This window comes from Pinus tabuliformis, chromosome 7 (assembly GCF_031772625.1).
Source record: "Pinus tabuliformis cultivar Carrire ecotype Pingquan chromosome 7, CPIR1, whole genome shotgun sequence".
In the NCBI taxonomy this organism is placed as follows: Eukaryota; Viridiplantae; Streptophyta; class Pinopsida; order Pinales; family Pinaceae; genus Pinus; species Pinus tabuliformis.
Window position 1 is genome coordinate 1,661,999,897 of NC_142293.1, and position 7,739 is coordinate 1,662,007,635.

Here is a 7,739-nt window from a genome sequence, read left to right on the forward strand (position 1 = left end):
AAGTAAGGGATTGCCAGAGTACATCAATCTCAAGATCAAGGACGCTATCTGGACCCAGTATATAGAGTACGAGAACACTGCCTTCAGATGCCGTCATTGTAACCAAACAGGGCACCTACATATCTCTTGCCCTTCACTGTCAGCAAGAGCAAAAAAGGGCCTCTTTGCTCAAACTAAGCCTAAGCGTTGGGCCCCCTGCCCACCGCCGCCAACCAGAAGCTCCAGCCCCCCTAGTATGGAGAAGGTTCCAAGTATGGAAAAGGAGGAAAACCAGTCAGAACCAGATCAGATGCCGCAGACGATGGTTCAACCCACGAACATTATGGAGCACACCCATGTCTCAGCAAACTCGCAGAAGCGTCCCCATGAGACTTCCTCCTCGGATTCAGAGAAGGAGTCCCCAATGCTAGAGAACTCCAGTCTCCAAGTTGTACTTGCCCATACTCCTCCTGAGGGCTGGACAAAAGTTAACAAAAAGAAAGGGAAAAAACATTGTGGTGTAATCACTTTCTCGCTGGGGTAACAGCCTGACAGTTTGTATTTGCTATCGAATCTTCAGGTGTAGCAGAGTTATTCTTCCTTCCGAGACCGAGGTTGACGAATTTATCATTTCCGGTCTATCGGTCTCTTGTCTTCCTTGTAGCTCTGTGATTGTATCTCTCTTCCGGGACCGAGGTTGATATATCTATCATTTCCGGTATGACGGTCTTGTGCCTTTCCTGTTTGTACCATATTGATTTCTCTTAATAGATTTAGTTTTGCCGAGAAAAAAAAAAATCAAAACGATTCATCCTCTAGAGTTTCATCATTGTCTTCTTCCACAATATTTTTTGCTTCCTTTTTCTCATTTTCCTCTTCTAATGGATCTTTGAATCGGGCGTGAGTGGGTGGGTGTGCAGGCAGGGAAGTGGAGGTCAGGCGGGCGGGCAGGCCGTCGGGGTGGCCCGACGTCCCGCCCGCCCGGATAGTGGCTGGACGATTCTGGGAATCGCCCAGCCACCAGCCGGGCAGGCGGGCGGGCCGCCGGGGTGGCGTCGGCCTGTGTCGCGCCACCACTACGGCCCGCACGCCCGCTTGGCTGGTGGCTGGGCGATTCCTGGAATCACCCAGCCACCAGCCAGGTGGGCGTGCAGACAGCAGTGGTGGCGCGGCACAGGAAGGCACCACCCCGGCGGCCTGCCCGCCCGCTCGGCTGGTGGTTGGGTGATTGCAGCTGCTGGGGTGGCACCGGCCTGTGCCGCGCCACCCTGGCGGCCCGCTTGCCTGCCCGACTGGTGGTTGGGCAATTCCCAGAATCGCCCAACCACCATTTGGGTGGGTGGGTAGGGTGGCGCCAGCATAGGCCACGCCACCCCAGTGGCCCGCACGCCAACCCGGCTGGTGGTTGGGCGATTATGGGAAATGCCCAACCACCAGCCAGGTGGGCGTATGGTCCACCGTGGTGGCACCAGCCCTGGCCGCGCCACCCCGGCGGCTCCCCCGCCTACCCGACTGGTGGCTAGGTGATTCCCAGAATTGCCCAGCCACCAGCCGGGCGGGCGGGCAAGCTGTCGGGGTGGTGCAACACAGGCCGTCGCCACCCTAACGGCTGGAATCACCTAGCCCGACTGGTGGCTGGGCTATTCTGGGAATCACCCAGCCACCAACCGGGCGGGCGGACGGGCCGCTGGGGTGGCGCCAGCTTAGGCCGTGCCACCCCGGCGGTCCGCTCGCTCGCCCGGCTGGTCGATGGGCGATTCCTAGAATCGTCCAGCCACGAGACGAGCGAGTAGGCGAACCACGAGGGTGGCGCCAGCCCATGCCGTCCCACACTGGCGGCCCACCCGCTCTCCTGGCTAGTTGCTAGGCATTTCGGGGAATCGCCCAACCACCAACTTGGCGGGCAGGTAGGCCGCCAAGGTGGTGTGGCCAGGCTGGCGCAGCCTCGCAAGTCGGGCTGGTGGCTGGGAGATTCCGGGAATCACCCAGCCACCAGCCGGGTAGGTGGGCGGGCCGCGCACACGCGCATGGCTAGTGGCTGGGCATGTGGCAGAGGTTGGAGCCACCACGACGGCCGGAATCACCCAGCCTGGCTGGTCGCTAGGCGATTCCAGGAATCGCCCATCCACTAGCCGGATAGGCGGGCGTGCTGCGGGGGTGGCGCCAGCCACCAGTCGGGCGGGCGAGTGGGTAGGCCGCTGGCGTGGCGCGGCCAGGGCTGGCACCACCCTGGCAGCCCGCCCGCCTGCCCAGTTGGTGGCTGGGTGATTCACAGAATTGCCCAGCCACTAGTCGGGCTGGCGGGCGGGCCACTAGGGTGGCGCCAGCCCTGGTCGCGCCACCTTGGCGGCCTGCCCGACCACCCGCCTGGCTGGTGGCTAGGCGATTTTGGGAATCGCCCAGCCACCAGCCGGGTGGGGGGGCGGGCCGCCGGGGTGGCGCTAGCCTCGATCACCCAGCCGCCAGCCGGGCGGGCGGGTGGGCTACTGGGGTGGCGCGGCCAGGGCTGGCGCCACCCCGGTAACCGGAATCACCCACTCCGGCTGGTGGCTGGGTGATTCCTGGAATCGCCCACCCCGGCTGCTGGCTGGGTGGAATCACCTAGCCACCACCCGGGCAGGCCGCCTAGGTGGCGTGGCCAGGACTGGTGCCACCTCGACGGCCTACCCACCTGCCTAGCTGGTGGCTGGCGAGCGGGTGGGCCACCGGGGTGGCACTCCCTAGGCGTGGGCTTGGGCGGGTGAGGGGTCCAGCGAGGAGTTGGGGTGGGCGTGGGCGTGGGAAAGGGCAGGTGAGGGGGTGGGGTAGGAGAGGGTAGGTGAGGGGTCAGGGTAGGTGCGTGTGCGAGGGTGGGTGAGGGGGTGAGGCGGGCGTGGGTGAGGGCGAGGGCAGGTAAGGGGGCAAGGGGGCGGGCGACGGTGGATGAGGGGAAGAGTGAGGGGGTGAGGGGGTGGGTGAGGGCAAGGGTGGGTGAGGAGGTGGGTGGGTGTGTGAGGGGGTGGGCGAGAAGGGGGGTGGGTGTGTGAGGGTGTGGGCGAGAGGGGGCATGGGTGTGTGAAGGGGTGGGCGAGAAGGGGGGAGGGTGCGTGTGAGGGGGGCCGGGTGTGTTTGAGGGCGGGGGAGGGTGGTTACGTGTGAGGGGGTGGGCGAGAGGGGAGGTTGGGTATGTGAGGGGGTGGGCAAGAGGGGAGGGTGTGTGTGTGGGGGGGTGGAGGATGGTTGTGAGGTTGGGGGTGTTCGTGTGAAGGGGGGTGAGTGGGTGTGAGCGAAGGGGAGGGTGCATGTGAGGGGGGATGGGCGAGAGGGGAGGGAGTGTGCATGTGATGGGGGGGGTGGTGGGGGGGAGGGTGGGTGTGAGGGGTTGGCAGCGAGTGAGAAGGGGGGGGTTGCGTGTGTGAGGGGGTGGGCGAGAGCGGGGTGGGGGGGGGAGGCTGGGTGAGAGGGGGGGGTGGAGGTGGGTGTGAGAGGGGCAGTGTGTGTGAGCAGGAAGGTGCGTGTGGGTGTGTGGGAGGTGGGCAGGTGGGGGCAGTTGCGTGTGAGAAGGGTGCGTGTGGGGGGGAGGTGGGTATGAGGGGGAACGATGTGTGTGAGGAGGGGAGGTGGGTGTGAGGGGGGACGGGGCCGAGGTGAGGGTGTGGTGGTGGGACAGGTGGGTCGGCGGCCCCCCCCACCCGCCGTGGGGTTGGGCGATTCTCAGAACCACCCAAGTCCGCTCGCCCACCCAGAAAACATGTTGAATTTATACTTAGGAAAGAAAAATGATATTCTACCAAAAACATTAATGTGTTTTTTTCCTCATAAACAACTTTGTTTGGCACATAAAATTTGGTTTTACTAACATTTTTTTAAAAGTTTGAAAATTGACCCTAAAAAATAAATCATTGTTCCAGTATCATCACTTTTGTTTTGAAGCTATATTTTGCACGAAAATTTCGTAGTAAATTTCGTAGTCACTCTCATTTTTAAAGCATGTTCAAAATTGACCCCTAAAAAATAAAATCACCGTTCCAATATACACACTTTTTGTTTTTAGCACTGTTTTTAATGTTTTTTCGGGGTTTTTTGGCCAGAGTTCATGTTTTGAGTTTATAGTTCCCGTTTCAAAGTTTACATTGTTATATATATATATATACTATCTCAGTTAATAACAATCTCTCAGCTTACATGTAGTCTCCGCATAATCAGGTTGGGAGGAATCTATGTGATAGCTGTGGCCACCACAGCCTAGGCATAACAAGGAGAAGTAACCATTGTTGCAAGAAGTAATGACGATGATTAGTATTATAGTCTTGGGCATAATGGAAGGGACAATGATGACAATGACAAGGATGGTCAGTCTCGGCAGTATAAAAAGGAGTGATAAGGATCCTGATCGCATAAGTGACTCATGTTATCCCAACCTACAATAAGATACAATCATGATCCTATCATAAGTCCTGATCTCTGTTCCTGAAGATCATGATGTTGATGAAGGTGCAGAGATCACCTCTGTGGTAATTTCAAGGGACATTCATGGTGCAACAAATATGTTATCAATGATGGCAACAGTATTGAAGATATCAGTAAGGCAGTAATGTAGCAGTGATGATGATCTCAACAGTGTCCAAGGAAGAGGATTGATTTCTTAGTATTGGAGAGGCAGACTGTGTCAAAGGTCATGTTCTTGGTATTCGTCAATTGGGATCTTTATAAGAAGAATTTCGCGTGGGTTTTCCTCTCCAAGAGGGAGAGATTTTGGCCCTGGCAGAAATCCAAATACTTTGTGTTCTTGTCTCTTTTGTTTTTGGTAGCAGTTTGATGAAGTAAACACACACACTAATAATGAATGGAAGATCAAGTTAAGGTTAATTGTATAAATACTTTGCAAATTGTTATCATGTCAAAGAAGAATCACCTTAACATGCATGCCCTAAGATTCTTTAACACTTCCTCCAACTCAACGAGCTACGCGTGACATTCTTCCATGGTATCTTGATCTGCAATATTTGTAACCATAGCAATCCACAAACTGGCCACTATGTATTCCATCGGCTTTACCACTTCTTGTCCATAAACCAATCTGAACAGAGTTTTTCCATTCAACTTCTTGCAAGTAGTTCTAGACACCCATAGAACAATGGGTATGCGCACATCCCAATCATTTCACTTCGCATTGTAAATCTTTGTTAAGGCATTCCCCAGCATTTTGTTAAATGCCTCTACAGTTCTTTTTACTTGAGGATGATATAGCGTACAATTCTGGTGAGACATATGGAATTCTTCAAGGAAAGCAGAAATTGTTGTTGAAAATAGCAACAATAAATGATAAAAATAGAATCTAGAAATTCGAGTTTAATTTGTCCTTGAATTAAACTGAGAATTAAAATCGAATTCTATTCTCACAACAACTTTTAAATAGTTAATTAAGTTTAATTAACTTAATTAGATTAGGAATTTCGAGTTGGAAGCCTTTCTGGAGTCATGTGTATGTTCTCCCTATATTATAGGTGTCCAAGCTAAGTTAAGTATGAGTTGTAATTAGTTAACTTAGTTTACTGAGTTAAGTGTAGTTAAATTAGTTCCAAAATGTTTGAGGAATTAATAGTGAGTTAACAGTAAGTTGGTGCAATAATGCATTAATTAGTGCTACTCCAATTAAGTAAATATTCCCTCATCAGAAACTCATGCATGCCGATTCTGACAAAGACCTAGTTTAGACTAGAGTGCAGGCACATTGTACTATTTGTTGTATAATTTTATGAGTTGTACAGATGGTGTAGGCATTTAGGAACTGAACCTAGAAGGGATTGTGTAGTTTTGGATGCACTAATTGTTGAAAAGGGCAACAAGAAATGCTAAAAATAGAAGTGCTAAAAATAGCACTGTTATAAATAGCAGTTCGGGTACCAGTGTTGGACATAGCAACAAGGAATGAAAAATGGAAGTGCTAAAAATAGCATTTCGGGATGGATTCCAATTTTAGTTAGTCCCTGAACTAAAATTGAGAAGTAAAATTCGAATATGATCTTAGAAGTTGTTTGTAAAATAATTAATTAATTCATCTTGAGTTAATTAGTTGTAGAAAATCAAACATGAAGTCTATGTGAAGACATGCAACCGTTTCTCCATTGATTGAGGAATTTACCCGTCAATTAAAGAGATAAGGATGAGTTGTAATTTGAGCTGTAATTAGTTAGCTCAGTTAACTAAGTTAAGTCCAGTTATATTAGTTCAAATAGTTTGTTGAACTAATTGTGAGTTCAGTTAGTTAATACTTGCATGCATGTAATCGCTGCTCTCCAAATAACTGAATATTCTCTCATAAATAACTCATGCATGTTAGTTCAATCAGAGACCGAGTTGAGATCAGAGGAAGGGACAATGTACTATTAGTTGGAGGATTTTTCCTATATAGGAAACTCATCCATGCAGAAGGATCTTATCTCCTTCAGGATTGCACAGTTAGATCAGAGGTTAGTGAGTGTGTGAAGAGGCCAATTCACACAGGTGGCAACACTGGACCCCAAGGAAAACTGCGCAAGGGAATAAGAGGCTTGGAGGTTAGAGGAGAAGGTTTTTGAGAAGCCTTTGGTTGTCTGTGAGCAGCAGAGGGATTGCAGAGAGAGAAGGATAGCTTGTGAGCTTATTCCTTTTGTAATCTAAACATATTTCCACTTGTATAATAATACAGAGATTGGGGTTTTAGGCTGAGGCTTTCCCCGGGTTATTCTTCTATGTTCATGTGTGATTGATTTCTCATTCTCAGTTATATGTGTTCTATTTGATCTTTCTCATATTTGATTAAGCTTCCGCAAAGTTTGTTGTAGAATTAGATCTTGTATTTCGCTTTAGTATATTGCATAATCTGTTTATCTACAATGGGAATTTCTACAGTAATTTCCCTTTAAGATAGGATAATCATCCATATGAATTACACAAGGAAATAGGGAATTGGAGAGCTACAAAATTGGCTAAGTGTTGGCCAAGAGTTTTCTTGTGAGTTGGAGATTGATTTTACTGAGTGTTGGGATTGTTCTTGTGAGAACAAGCATTGTATTATCATCTCTGATTTCTGATTAATGCAATACAGATAGTGGGGTTTTGAGTTGTGGCTTTCCCGATTATTGTTTTTCCTCTTGTCAATTATTTTTTTCATCGATATTTATGGGCTTCCACTGTAAAGAGTAGAAGTAGATTCCTATCTCTTGTTTTAGTAGATTACATGAACTTGTGAATCTATAGGATAATTCTACAATTGTTTGATTTAAGAAGTGTGAACCTCTATCACTCATCAAGATCTTAGGGCAACCAAATCGAGATAGGATATATTCAAAAATAAACTTTGCAACTTGTTAGGGTCCTATAATAATAGGATTCATAATTTTGAATTGGCTATGGTTAGTCTTGTAATATGGTACATACTTTTTCTTTCTGCAAAATGTTTTCCATATAAAAAATTAAAAAATGTAAAGAGGGTATGTCCTAAAAGAATAATCAAAGGACAAAAAGAAAGAAAAAGGAAAGATAAAAAAAGTGAAAAATATGAACCCCAAAAAGAAATAAAATAGATCATGAAGGTGTGCAAACTCAAATGCCACTACTTTTTACCTTATTATGCAAAATAAGGTTATGTGAAACTTGTCAAAAATGCCACAATCCATGATGGTCAAATGGCTTATTCTTGACTCATTCATGCTATAAATTTCATGTTGATAGATAGAGAATAAAGATCTAGCGAAACTGCTTAGCCTTAGCTGATCAGTAGTTAAGTAGAGAATAAT